Raw genomic sequence first — 14,846 nt, 5'->3', positions numbered from 1 at the left:
CAAGCAGACCTGCCGAATACTCGAGAAGAAGTGGCGCCATGAACAGACACCGGACAGCCACGCAGCCCTCAAGAATGCCAGCCACAGGCACCAACAACTCATTTGAACCGCCAAAAGGACCTCCTTCAAGGAACGCATCGACAACAACGCACACAACAGCAAAGAGCTCTTCAACATCGTGAAGGAACTTGCCATCCCCAGCTCCAGCTCAAACGACCTTCTTCCACCGCAAGATCATAGACATCCATGACAGTGTATACACTCTTTCGGATGCTAGAGCGATTTTGGGAGCGGGTTCTAAATGACATTGAAGAAACATTTGACACAGAGATACCTCGCTTCCCGGCCTATACACTACTAGGGTTATTGAACCCCCTCACCTTCCCATTGCGGTCACTGCATGGCAGACAAATGGCATTGGTTCTCCTTGCAGCGTGACTGGCAATCCTAGTACACTGGGGTACTGCTAAGGTTCTGTATCACGCGGCATGGCTCCATAGGCTCTGGGTGACCCTGACAATGGAGCGACTCTCGCTGATCCAAAACCAGAAAGGCGAGAAATATGCAGAACTTTGGGCTCCTTTTATAGCATTGTTATCAAAAGATCTCTGTGAGGTCACTTGCCCCAAACTCCTACAAGTACCACATTTGATACCTCCAACTACGGACTGAGTTGGGGCCCAGATAGGCGAGCCGGTGGGAATGGGAACGGGTGGGTTTGGAGCGTGGGGTCACTATGCAGCTCTTGATATCTAGATATGGGTTCCCCTTTTTCTGTATGCTCTTCGTTCATCGGGGGGTGGGTGGCTGGGAGGGATATATTTTCCTAATGTTGTTACCCCCTTTAGGTGGACTCTCATTTTGGACCGAAATGGTCCTTTGAATATACAGATGTCGGCCTTATCAAGGCAAACTATGTACACTCTTAATGCATTGTATCTAGCCACCAGCCCCTGTGGTTGTAAGCAATCAGCTGTGTGCCACTAAGGAGTCACCTACCAAAACACCTAATAAACAGACTTGTTCCAGAAAATGGTAGACCCAGTGTTGCTCTTTTTGAAAGAGAATTCTGTGTTCTTGTCAGTGTGGCCTAATACCTCCAGGAAGACCCATTCCAGCTCATTTGCCGTGTGTTTAGCTGGGATGGGTGGTTGCTCGTGCATGTTCTTATTTTTTTCACCTGATATTGCTGACATTTACTCCTATGCGGGTTTTGATCTTCCTACATCATCCCTTTATATATGAGGTGGCAGAGTCATGTAGATTACATGTGTCATATTGTCGTTGGCATGCCTTCTCAAGGTCCATTTTAGATTCACGTCAAGATATAGGACTTTGCTTGCCTTTGTTGAGTGGCACACTGAGCATGAGCCATAGGGGTAATGATCTACAACATGTTGTAAGCCCCAAACAGATGGTTCTGCATTGTTAGTTTCTCAAATTCTTGATGGTCGAGTGTGGACTAAGTAGTCTGAAATGTTTTTTTCCCTCATTTGTGGGCAAATCTGAGTTTTAGACATTTTAGGGTTCCTGAGTTAATGATGTTCCAGTGCTTGTTGATTACCTTTTTTACACTATTGGAAACTGTGCAGTATGTGGTGACACACATAAGGATATCACTCTTGGGGATCTTGTCTGGTTTTTCTAAAAGGCGTTCTCTATTTTGGTTCTTGGCATGTTTGCACCACTTTTGTATTGTGTGCTCTGGATAATCCCTGTTTCTCAATTGTTTTGTAAGAGCCCATGCCTGATTATTGTAGTCTTGTATGTTGCTAATGTTTTGATGGATTCTCAGGAATTGGCAATAGGGAAGGTTTTCCCTCAGATGGCATGGATGAAAGCTATTAAATGACAGTAAGCTGTTTCTATCTGTATGTGTGTAGTAAGTCTTGGTTCTGAGTCCTGTGCCTTCTGAGAAAATGGTGACAACCCGAAACATCAGTGTGGTGTGCTGAGCACATGAATTTGACAAAATTGTTTCGTCTATTTAACCAGCATACGCTGTAGGGTCTTCAGTCAAACGTCTGTAGTAGGTTATATCTGAAAGTAACATGGTACATTGAGTGTAATAATCAGCTTTTTTTTAGTAGGACGATCCAGCCGCCTTTATCCACTGGTTTTATCACCAGATCTTGATTGTCTGTAAGTTTCTTTAGTGCTAGATGTTGTTTCTTGGTGATATTGCTAAAGGGTTTGAAATGGAAGTTGTCTATGGTTTTAATTTCCTTGAATAGGGCCTGTTCGAAGGCTAAAACTTCCACAGGTACCATTGCTTTGGAGGTGCAAAACAGGGAATTGTTCCTCAGGTTGGTGTCTCCCTCGTTAAAAGGGTGTTCTTTGTTTGATTCTCCTGTAGAACTGTGACACCCCAGTGTGTAGTTGGAACTTATAGAGGGTAGGAGTGGGGACAAAACCATGTCCTTTTTTTAGGATGGATTATTGGTCTTCTGTTAAGGATGTGTCAGTCAGGTTGAATACTAATCATTGATGGTGTTGGTTCCTGGTGTTTGATCCCTTGTCCGACTCCTGGTCTGTATGCCTTGTTTTGTATTTTCTCATCTTACTTCTTTTTTCTTTCTTCCTCTTTGGGTGTTCTGAAAGCCTGAACATGGAAGGGAATCTTGGTGGGTGTCCCGTCAAATAATGGTTCACCCACCCTCCAAATTGAGGTGAAAAAGGTTGAAAAACTGGGCTTGTTTGCGCTTCATAGTTTGGTCCTTGCCAGAATGGTTGCTAGCCACAACCCCTTCCTCTGCCTCTGCATTTATTTCTATTCTCATCACCACTTCTCCATCCTGTGGAGTCCATAGAACTGCCTCCAGAGGAGTCATAATCAGACTGTCCTGGTCCTTCAGTCGACTGTAATCACTTTTCGTGTATAGATAGACTTTTTCATGTTAGAATGGTTTTAGATCTTTACTAAGTTTCTGTATTTTGGAATGGGTCACAAAATCTGCCATTTCCTTCTTTATTTATTCAAGTTGTTTCTTAAAAACCGTCACACGGAACATCGTCTTTAGTTTCGTCTCACTGATTTATATTTCTCTTGTCATTGCTTCTGAGAGTCTAGTGGAAGGTTTTATTATTAGTGCGAGCCAGTCTTGTGTACAGCTCCATGAAATAGAGGCCCAGTCTTTCCTAAAAATGATGTCTTGAAGACATTTTTGTGCGGCATTGTTGACCCAGAGGCCTCTGGGTGCAGAATTCGCCCTAAGGTATTCTGTCATCATTAGCCCAATGTATGATGTTCTTAGTTTGTTCTTTCTTTAGTTCTCTAGAAACTCCCAATCGTTGGTTAGGGACTTGGTTTGGGTGATGTTGCTATTTCTCAAGAGTGGAGGACAAGAGAGGATCGAATTGATTTCTTCAACCGTAAATGTTAACCCTAGATTTTTTTACCATGGTGTATTATACATTGTAGTTGGGGTTTTAGTGGACCCAATGTGTGGGTTGCGAATGAAGTAATCAGACTATTAAAAGGTAAGTGCTCTGATTGAAATAACGGTGAGTAGACTGTTGTAAAAACTGGTTGCGAAAAAACAATCACAGGGCAGTGATTGGGCATAGAATGTTGCTCAATTAATTACAATGATGGTACTGGGTATTAGGTATTCCCATACCTAGGAATTCTACCAGTAATACGTAGAAACTCCCACAGCTGTGTGCTGCTATTGTTTGTAAATTAAAAAGGCGGAAACAGAAGCGTAAAAGGGGTTCACTCAGTTTCCAAATATAATACTACACAAATAAAAAAAAGTGAACCACGCCAGTCTTGGTACCAGAGTCTTGCATTGATTGTCTTAGAAATCTTCAACCACTACTTAGAACCCACAGAGAGACTGAAATGTTGGTCTTATGTTATTTTTTTTTAGAGCGCATCATTTATTTAGGCTTCTTGATGCTCTAGAGTAAAAGAACATATCTGCCGAAAGGCAAAGTAAAACTTTTGTGACTGGCGATAACATAGTGAATAGCCAGCTTTTTGGAACGTTTTCTACATCTTGGTGTGTCTTTGGACTGAAAGTGAGTCCTAGATTTTAGCTTCGGACATCAAGAGTGCCTTATCACCAAATCTCACATATTAATTTACATTATGTTGTGATGGCTAAATTAGCGGATGTACCAGGAAGACTTGAGTGCAATGACGCCTGAAGAATTTACGCAATGATTGTCATAGCTTTTAAAGTTACCTGGTAATGGACTGAAAGCCAGTAAAGTGGTTGAAGAGTGGAGAAAGTATGCTCCTTTCTTGAAAGACTTGTTATCAGGCAGGCATCAGCATTTTGCTCCAGTTGTCGATACAAAATGTTCTCTGAAAGTACCATGTATGTTTTGAACTGAACTACCACATAGCAAAGTTGCAAAGTTGAGGAGAGATTTAATAGGAGCATGGACTTCTGGGATGTGCTAATGTTTGCTTGGCAAACAGTATACTTCTGTTTAGCACTTTCAGTTGAAAGGTACAGTGCTACTATTGTGGAGGCTAGTGCATCTTTAAAAAGAAAGATTTTGGTCAATGTGGATGCTCAGGTGAATTGAGTTGGAAGGAGAAAGGCATTGGCACATAAAAGTGCTATTTACATTTATTCTTACAGTCTGCACTAAAGGTGGGCTTTAACATACCAATAAAGCCTTTTAAACCAACAGAGTGAATTTCTTCTGTGTATGCATCGTTCTGGAAAAGGTATAGTAACCCACATCTAAATAAAATGCATCCTTTTCAGTTTTCGGCGTGATGGGAGATAAGTAAGTCACAGTCTGTCTGTGTCAGGAACTTGAGACTAAGGGCCTTATTTATATGTTGGTGGTATGTATACTCCCTCGCAACAGTGATGAGCATACACGCCCCCAACATAATGGTCCAGCCGCCCAATTTAATTGCAGGCGGACCTTAAGTTTGACTATGCCAGTGACTACTCTATCACTGCCATAACCAATTTTCTCCCAAAAGCCCAACGGAGTAAGGGCCATCGGGGGAATGGCTATATGTCTGCTCTGCCAATCAGGATGGGCGAACATGAAGCAATTTTTTACTGTCACTCACGGCCAGACAAACCCTCCCCCGACAACGGAGATGACTTGTGAGGAGAGCATTACCATTTTCATTAAAAAGAAAAAAATCCTGTTTCAGGGGTTTCTTTTTTTAAATAAAAAGATATAACAGTTTGGTGTAGGTTTGCTTCATGCTGACGCAGCCCGGCACCAAACAGCGATATGCCGGGCCCCGGGGGAAGCACAGTCGCAGACTAGTCTTCCCCCGGGGTCTTTCGCGCATGATAGGACAGGCAGGGGAAGGGGAGGAGTTAGGGGGTGGGTATATAGGCGCAGGGGAGGAAGAGAACTTCCTCTTCCTGCGCCTGGCACCATCGGGAGGGAAAAGAAAGGAGAGGTTAGTGTAGGGATAGTGTTAGGGTGCTTTGTGCAGTAGAGTAGTGGCCTGGGCCTGTTGCTGTTGCGTCGGGTGGCTGTCTCACGGCAGCCGGTTTCCAGTTCACGCCGGAAGCGTGAGGTTTGGCACGATGTCAGGGGTCTCGGCCGACGAGGTCCGGACGGCCTTGCTGTTGCTGGCCAGGGCCGGCCGTGAGGACTTGCTCCAGCCTGGTGTGCTGGGTCAGGCTTGGGTGGGGGCTATGAGGGGTACACGTGCTGCCTCGGCGGGGGTCAGCGCGGCGGTACTAGCGTGTCAGGACGACGAGCCTGACACGCGGGAGCACGAGCTGGAGCGGAGGGGGGGCGGATCGCCCAGAGACTCTGCGAGGGGCGGGAAACGTAAGAGCCTGCCCCCGCGAGCCTTCCCTCCCCTCAAATTCGTGCCGGGGGCCTCGGGAGCTGCTATGGGGGGTGCAGGCCCCTCGGGCCATGTGCTCACACGGTGTGTAGTGACGGAGGGGGAGGAAGGGGGGGGGTAGGCCAGGGTGAGAGGCAGGTTTTGGCGCCTGGGTTGTCTGGGGATGCCGGTGGGGTGCCCGGGGTCACAGGGGAAGGCGGTCAGCCGGAGGACCTCTCGGCCGGGAGGGCCTGCGGGGAGGGGGCGGTGTCGGCGGCTGGGAAACAGGGGGATGATGCCCCCCTCGACCTGTCCGTCAGTTCCAGGGCGCCCACTCCTGCCTTGGTTGGGCGTGGGTCGGCTGGGGCCCCTGAGGGCCCGGGTGAGTCGGTGGTGCCCGTTCCCCTGGGCGATGGGAGGGGCTGGTCCCTGGGTCCGGTCCAGGTGGGTTTTGCCCCCCAGGGCGCCGACATTTTTGGCTACTGCCCGCCCCCGCCCCCGCCCCCTATGATCTGGGGCCCTATGTCATGGGAGGACAGGGCCAGACAGGAGCGGGTTATGGAGCAGATCCGGGAGGCGAGGTGGGCGGAGCAGTCTGGGGCAGGGGGGGTGTGGAGCCATGAGATTGAAGGGCCCCCTACCCCGACCTCTGAGGAGGAAAGGGAGGTGGAACAGGAGGAAGAGCAGAGGCGAGTCAGGGCCAAGTCGGCGGTGGTGGCCTCTTCCACCCCCCGAGGAGTGCCGGCAGGTGTAGGGACGGCCAGGATGGCTTTGAGGCCCGATGGTGCTGGGGCCCGCTCAGGTTGGAGCGACCTGAGGGGCGGGTGGGGATCCAAGCCGGTGGCTGTCGGCAGAGCCCGGGGGTGCCTGGCGGGGCGCAAGACGGTTCCAAAACGCAGGACTGAAGCAGCAGGGCAGTCTGCAGCGGCTGTCCCTCCACCGAGGGCTCGGGCTCCTGCGGCACGTGGTGTGCCTGGAGTGCGTGGCCGGGGGGGGTGCAGAAGGGTGTGAAGAGGGTGGTGAAAGAGGTGGAGAGTGTGCGTCTGGATCCGGAACCGGTGCTTGAGCTGGACTATGGTGATGAGAGTGACGAGTTGGAAGATGGGGAGGTGCGGGATGACGCAGCGGGCTTTGGGGGCACTGCAGACAACGGCGACATTGGTGTTTTACAGGCCTCGGTGGTGACGAAGACCAAAGTTGGGACGGCGGCGGTCCAGGTGGCGGCGCGCCGAGGACGGCCGAGGGAACGGACTTCAGCACTCACAGGTGAGGGTTCCTGGTGGGCTGCTTGGGAGGACGTTTCCCGGGGGGGAGGGGCGTAAGAGGACCTGCATGCAGGTCGGTGGGAGTGGGTGACGGGTCGGTCAGGGAGCCAGCGATGCCATCGGGCGGTCCACTTGAGGATGGTGAGAAGGTGGACGGTAAGTCGGTGACTACGGGTGTGCAGACGGATAAGGGGGACGGTAAGGAAGAGAAAGGGGTGAAGGTCCAGAAGAAAATGCCGTACATGGGGTTGGCGATGCCATTGGGCTCACATCTCTCCGAGAAACTCAGGGCACGGATTTGGAGGCACGAATTTGTGGATGTGTTTAACTTGCTCCATAGGGAGGTGCAGGCTAAGGAGGGATCGAAGGAAGAAGAGTGGGAGCTGACTAGATGCCCCAGGGTACCTGTGACAATGGAGAACTAGACTTCAGCATTCTTGATTTATGCTAGTATCTACTGTGAAAAGTATCTGGACAGGGCGATTGCGTTGTTCAAGTACATGGACATCATTCGCAAGGCTCAGATGCAGTTTGGGGGATTTGCTTGGCTGAGTTATGACGAAGAGTTTAGGGCCAGGGTCAGTGCGAATCCGGAGAAGAGCTGGGGGGAGGTGGATCAGGAACTCTGGGTGCAGTGGATGGCGTCCACGCACTCCACTGCATCCACACACACGGCTAGCGGCTTACCGGTGGTGTATCGGTCCTTTCCGCCGCGTCCCGCCCACGGTGGGGTGGGGGGTGGCGCAGTGCCCAGCACCATCGTTTCGGGTCAACAGACTAAGCCGGGAGGATATTCCACAGGGGCATTTTGGAGCTACAATAAGGGGTACTGTTCCAGGTACCCCTGTAAGTTCAAGCATGAGTGCTCGAAATGCGGCGGAAAACATGCTCTCACTCAGTGTCTCACACTTGCCACGCCGTCGGAACAGTGGAGGAACGCCCGAGGGCGGGGCCACCCTGGTCAGAAGGGCGCCTACACCGGTTAGGGTGGAGGGGATGGCCCCGTGGCTCTCGTGCTACCCGGATCAGGAGGCGGCGGCGCGACTTTTCTGGGGTTTCACAGAGGGTTTCCGGGTGGGCTATCAGGGCCCCAGGGAGCGACGTTGGGCTGACAACTTGCGCTCTGCAAAGGAGTTGCCTGATGTGGTGGGCGCTAAGCTGAGGAAGGAGGTTGAGGAAGGAAGGGTGGCTGGCCCGTTTACTGACTGGCCTTTGGACGATCTGATCATCTCTCCGTTGGGTGTGGTGCCGAAGAAGGAGGAAGGGGAGTTTAGGATGATACACCATTTGTCGTGGCCGGAGGGGCAGTCAGTGAACGATTTCATTGCAGAGGAAGATTCTAGGGTGCTCTATGCGTCGGTGGACGATGCGATCCGTCTGGTGAGGGTGTGTGGTGCTGGAGCTGAGTTGGCGAAATGTGACATCAAGTCAGCCTTCCGCCTGCTGCCCATTCATCCGGCGGATTTCTCGCTCTTAGGAATGCAGTTCGGAGGGGCCATCTACGTGGACAAAGTTTTGCCCATGGGGTGCGCCATCTCCTGTGCGCTGTTTGAACTATTTAGCACTTTCCTGCAGTGGGCCATGGTGAGAGTCAGTGGGTGCCGTGAGGTTACCCACTACTTGGATGATTTCCTCTTCCTGGGGAGGGCGGCTTCCGGGGATTGCGGCAGGGCCCTGTCGCGATTCCAAGAACTGGCCCTTCATTTCGGTGTGCCTCTGGCACCGGAGAAGACGGCTGGTCCCAGCTGTTGTTTGACATTCCTGGGGATCGAGCTGGACTCAGTGCAGTGGCTAGCGCGCCTTCCCGCGGCCAAAGTGGCGGAAATCCTGGCTTGTTTGGAATGGGCGGTTGAGGAAAAGCGGATCCCTTTGAGGGCGGTTCAGAAACTCCTTGGTTTCCTTAACTTTGCTTGTAGAGTGGTGAGAGCAGGGCGGACGTTCTGTAGCCGGCTCGGCATGGCCATGTCGGGGGCAGTACTCCCACATCACAGGGTCAGGGTTTCCATGGGAGCGCGCGCTGATCTAAGGACCTGGATTGCATTCCTGAAGGAGTTCAATGGTGTGCCACTGGAATTTGACGAGGAGAGGGCGGTCTGGCAATGCCAAATTTTCTCTGATGCGGCTGGGTCAGCGGGGTTTGGTGTTTTCTGGGACGGGAGGTGGTGCGCGGAGAGCTGGCCGGCTCACTGGCTCAAACAGGGACGGAGCATTGCTTTCTTGGAATTTTTTCCTCTGCTGGTGGCCTTGGAGGTGTGGGGGGGGGATTCAGGAACAGATCTGTGCTTTTCCATGTGGACAACATGCCGGTGGTGGACCTGGTGAATCGTCAGAGGGCGAGGGACCTGAGAGTGCTGCGTCTGTTGCGGAGGTTCATGTTGGCTTGTCTGCGGTTGAATGTGGTGTTTCGGGCGAAGCATGTCCCTGGGGCGAATAATGACATTGCGGATGCTTTGTCTCGTTCACAGTGGCAGCGGTTCCGGCACCTGGCGCCAGGAGCGGATGCGTGCAAGACCGAGCTGCCGGCCGGCATCTGGGCCTTGGGGGAGTGAGGAGGATTGGCCTGGTGGAGGGGTCTGTTGCAGACACGACAAGGAGGACGTATCGCTTGGCATGGTCTGAATTCAGTGTTTTCATGGGTTGGGGGCAGGATGCTGTTGTTTGTGTGGAGTCTGTGGTGGAACAGGGACTGAGACATTTTGTGCTGGACTGTATTGACAGGGGCTTGACTGCGGCTACGATTTCTGGTAAATTGGCGGGGATATCCTTTTACTGTGCCTTGTTTCTGGGTTTTGACCCGACCAAAGATGTGATTGTGAGCAGGATGTTGCGGGGTTGGGGTAGGGAATGCAGGAGTGGGGGGGGGGGTAGGCTGCGGGAGGCGGTTACTTTTGAGTTGTTGGTTCGGCTGGTTGGGGTGTTGCCGGACTGTTGTTATGACCTGTTTGAGGTTGGCCTTTTCCGTTTGTGCATGGTGTGGATGTTTTTTGGGGCGTTTAGGGTGTCTGAGCTGCTGGGTACGAGGGGCATGGCTGGCAGGTTGTTTGAGGACATCCGGGTGGACGGTGGTCGCCTGGGTATTTGGTTGCGGTGCTCGAAGACTGATCAGTTGGGCAGAGGTAAGTGGGTATGGTTGAATGAGACGGAGGGCGGGCCAGTGTGCCCTGTGTTTGAATGGCGGACTTTCCTGGGGACGGCGAGTGTGGCACGTGGGGAGATCTTTTGTCACGCTTCAGGCGCGAGGTTGACGGCGGGCCAATTGTTGGCGGTGTTGCGCAAGGCTTTGCGGCGATTGGGGCTGGATGCGTCTGGTTTCGGGACTCACTCCTTTAGAATTGGGGCTGCGACAGTTGGGGTGGTCTTGGGACAGGATTCGGCGGATTGGGTGCTGGAAGTCCCGTTGTTGTGAGAGGTATGTGAGGAAATGAGATGGTCCCAGGTAGGGTGTTGGTTGTTTCATGGTTGGTGTTCTTGTTCTAACATCTTTTTCTTCGTAGGTTGCGTGGGTGGACCGGGAAAAAAGACGGTGACTTGGATTGTTGGGCACTCCTTCGTGCATTGGGCGTCCAAATATGCTGAGCGACAGGTTTACGGCCGTAACCTGGGACTGAAAGGACACTTGCACGAGGTACAATGGTGGGGCAAGGGCGGCATGCGATGGGGGGCACTACTGCCCTGGCTCGCGAAGATGGTCCCGCAGAGGGGATGCCCTGATTTGCTGATAATACATCTTGGCGAAAATGATCTGGTGCAGCTGTCTGGTTTGGCGCTTTTACAGCTCATGCAGAGGGATTTGGAGGTGCTGAAATCTAGGCTTGCGGGGACCTGCATGGCCTGGACTGAGTTAGTCCCCAGGAAAGTGTGGAGAGGGGCGATGAAACATGGGGCGATCGAAAAGGCACGACGGAAGCTCAACAGGGCAATGAGACTATACTGTACTGACAAGGACATTAAAGTGATTGCTCATGGAGGGATTCGACTGGAGGAACCTTTGGCTTTTAGGGACGACGGAGTGCACTTGTCACAGCTGGGCAATGCTTGATACATAATGGAGATGCGTGACGTTGTGAGCAAATTGTGGAATGAGAATATCTGGTGTGGCAGGGAATGATTGCGGATGTGATGGTGCGGGCGGCCTAACCTAGGTCGGGGGGGGGGGGACAGGGAACTGCCCTACAGGGGGTTCCCTGGTTGGCGGTACTTGGAAGGGACAGGGGGGTCAAGAGCGGGCACACCCATCCCTTGGGGGGGGAGTTCGAAGGGCGGATAGAGGCATGACTGGAAGGACGCAAGGAGCGGGCTGGATGACAAGTGACTGATGGGCAGGAATAAGGTATGATGGAGCTTGTAGGGCTTTGTGATGAGGTGGAACGGGTGAAACGAATGAGGGGGAGTATGAGTGGGGGGTTTGATGTTATTTACTTGTTGATGTTTAGGGTTTGTACAGATTACGCAGCCTGGTCTAATAAATGGCCTTTTACGCTTACACACTGCGTGGTCTGTTTATTGCGCGATGCCGGGCCCCGGGGGAAGCACAGTCGCAGACTAGTCTTCCCCCGGGGTCTTTCGCGCATGATAGGACAGGCAGGGGAAGGGGAGGAGTTAGGGGGTGGGTATATAGGTGCAGGGGAGGAAGGGAACTTCCTCTTCCTGCGCCTGGCACCATCGGGAGGGAAAAGAAAGGCCACCCACCCACCCGGCAGTTGGAGGTGCGGTTTTGGGTAGGTCCTAGGCGTTGCCAGTTTAGGCCAGAGCTGCTTTAGGCGGTACTTGGAAGGGACAGGGGGGTCAAGAGCGGGCACACCCATCCCTTGGGGGGGGGAGTTCGAAGGGCGGATAGAGGCATGACTGGAAGGACGCAAGGAGCGGGCTGGATGACAAGTGACTGATGGGCAGGAATAAGGTATGATGGAGATTGTAGGGCTTTGTGATGAGGTGGAACGGGTGAAACAAATGAGGGGGGAGTATGAGTGGGGGGTTTGATGTTATTTACTTGTTGATGTTTATGGTTTGTGCAGATTACGCAGCCTGGTCTAATAAATGGCCTTTTACGCTTACACACTGCGTGGTCTGTTTATTGCGCGATGCATTGACAGGAACTGGCGTGACAGCGATTTCTGTCAATACATTATAAATGAACCCATATTTGGTGGTTATAAATTTGAGGGGTGGTCCCTCTGCCATGGGGATGGAGTAATTTACTCTGTTCCCATGGCAGAACTGCGGGCCGTCCCTGAAAAATGAAATCAGGCCCTAAAGCTGGTAAATAAGACAAGGCTAACTAAACAGCAGAACACAGCTGGGAAACAAATTCCAGAATGGAGCATGTGGAGAATGTTCATACTGGAACTGAGAAGACTGAGGACAGAAAACAGGAGGAGGGGTCAGGTCCTTAGTGAGTGTCGTCTAATCGACAGGAGTGCTGGAGGAGCAGGGTCAGCACTTCCGGGTTACACAAAGTATTGCCAGTTGGATGCCTGGGAGTGTGGGAGGGTGGCTTGCTACTGGGAACGGGTAGTGCAGCATGTAAAAGAAATGTCCAGTACGGAAATTCCGTGTACACGTTTGGTCCGCCTTCTAAGCTATGTCCCTCATGTAAAGGGTGTCCTGGGGAAAGTTGTACAAATTGCTCTACTTATGGCTAAGCGGGGAGTTCCTTAATGTGGGACAGTAGATGGGCACCAAGTATTGCAAAGTGGATTGCAGATATAGTCTATTGCAAAGAGACGCTGGAACTTTATGCAGAGGAACTGCCGATCTCTTCAAAGCCCAGAGACATTTGGGAGCCACAACGTATATATCTGCAACAACGGATCAGTGCAGACGTACAGAGCGAGGGGGACTATACCCAGGGTACATGAGAGTCTCACCCGACTTGTGGATCCGTGATTTTGGAAATCTGATGTGTCTTATTTCCTTTTTAGTGATGTATATTCAACTCTTGTTATACTTGGCTGTGCTGCAGTAATAATAGTCTGTAATACAATAATGGTACTGTTTATATTTTTGAACTGCAAATAAAAAGATGTAAAAAAAAATGTTAAAAAAAAAAGTATTGCCAGTTGGATAAAAGAAGTTGTTAGAAATTGGGTCTCCTGTTGGCAGGAGTATGCACCCCGTCAAAGTAGGGACCACAATTCTAGTCAAGGTAAGTAAACCACACACTTAAATTAACGTGTGCTCATTCTCTGGTGGGTTGGCTCAGAGCAGTCAGGCTTAGCGTAAGAGGCAATGTGTAAAGTATTTTGCACACTTAAGGTACAGTAACATAGTGTAAACACCACCACAAGACTCCACACTGAATTACAAAAATATTGTATTCTTTACTGAATAAAAAGAAGACAAAAACAACAAAAATGCAATCAATACTTCTCAAGTTAAGAACCCTTAAAGAATGTATAGAATTACAGGGCTTGCGGTTTTTAGTAGGTTGTTTATAGTCGCACTGAGGGAATCTCATTTATTTATTTCACTTATTCTAATAGGGCATCAAAAGATTTTTGAGAAGTCGTCTTACCCTCAACTTATTTAGGCATGTCTCATCATTTGACGACCTCTCACACCGAGGTAAGGATGATGCTACCCTGGTGGACTCGACCAAGGGAAGATAGTCTGTCCCTGGGAGTTCCTATCAATCTGAATTCAATGATAGAGACCTCAGACCTGTAAAGGCTCTTAGAATGGTCAAAACATGTTGGTAATTAGGACTTCTAGGTCTAGTGATCCATTGTAAATCACTATGAGACTCCTACTGTTTTAAGTTCCCTTTTAGGGAGGTGTAGCTTCGCCCGGGCTCTCATTTAGATCTACTTCCTAACAAAATCTGGAAAAAGTTTGGTCAAGAAACTTTTCCCTGGCTATGGAAGATCTGTTGCCAGTCGCTGGTGGAGGGAAAGGTACCAGAGGTATGGAAGTAAGCAGTGGTGACTCCTTTGCTAAAAAAAAAATCCCTAGACAATACTAACCCAGCGAACTTCAGACCAATCTCCCGATTGCCATATCCTATTAAAATCTTAGAGAAGGTAGTTAGTAAAAATCTATTGTGCTACCTGGAAGATAATTCTCTGCTGGACATTGATCAATATGGCTCCCGCCCGGGACACGGTACCGAGACGGCTTTGGCAACCGTAATGAACAATCTACGTATGTGCGCTGACAGTGGGAACTCCTCTGTCCTAGTGTTTTTGGACATGTCAGCCGCATTCGATACGGTGAGCCATACCGTGTTAGTGGAGAGACTGAAAGGTATATGGGTGAAAGGATGGGCCCTGCAGTGGTTAAAATCTTACCTGTCAGAAGACAACAGGCTGTGTCTCTGACGCCGTTCACCTCAGGCATGTCCCCAGTACATCATGGGGTGCCACAGGGCTCGGCGATTAGCTCAATTCATTTCAATATCTACCTGCGCCCTCTATTCCCCATTATTAAATCTTATGGGTTAGATCTGGTCAACTATGCAGATGATACCCAACTGGTGTTCTCCCTGGAGGGGAAACAAGCGGAATCTATGGACACCTTCCAGAAGTGTATGCGCCAGACCGCTGGTTGGCTTAGGAAAAATTCCATACAGTTTAATGGGGGGAAAACAGAGGTGGTGTATTGTCCTGCCACTAGAATGTCTCGTCATATATCGGTGGAGTTCAAACTTACTCCCAAGGATGAACCCCTGATCCCGGCTAATGTGGTGCGTAATCTGGGAGTTATGGTCAATGGAAATCTCCAAATGGACTCACAAGCCAATAAAACGGCCAGCGTTTGCCTCACCCTGCTTCATATGTTACGGAAAGTTCTTCTGCTACTTCCAAAGGTCACTTGTT

At 50.5% G+C, this 14,846-nt stretch overlaps 1 pseudogene; it reads left to right on the top strand.

Moving 5' to 3' along the window:
• Positions 1-10,108: 10,108 nt before the first annotated feature.
• Positions 10,109-11,140, top strand: LOC144762363 (uncharacterized; annotated as a pseudogene).
• The last annotated feature ends 3,706 nt before the right edge of the window (positions 11,141-14,846 follow it).

Source organism: Lissotriton helveticus, chromosome 6 (genome assembly GCF_964261635.1).
Source record: "Lissotriton helveticus chromosome 6, aLisHel1.1, whole genome shotgun sequence".
Taxonomy (NCBI): domain Eukaryota; kingdom Metazoa; phylum Chordata; class Amphibia; order Caudata; family Salamandridae; genus Lissotriton; species Lissotriton helveticus.
The sequence above is the reverse complement of the archived record's forward strand: the minus strand, read 5'-3'. Positions and strand labels throughout refer to the sequence as shown.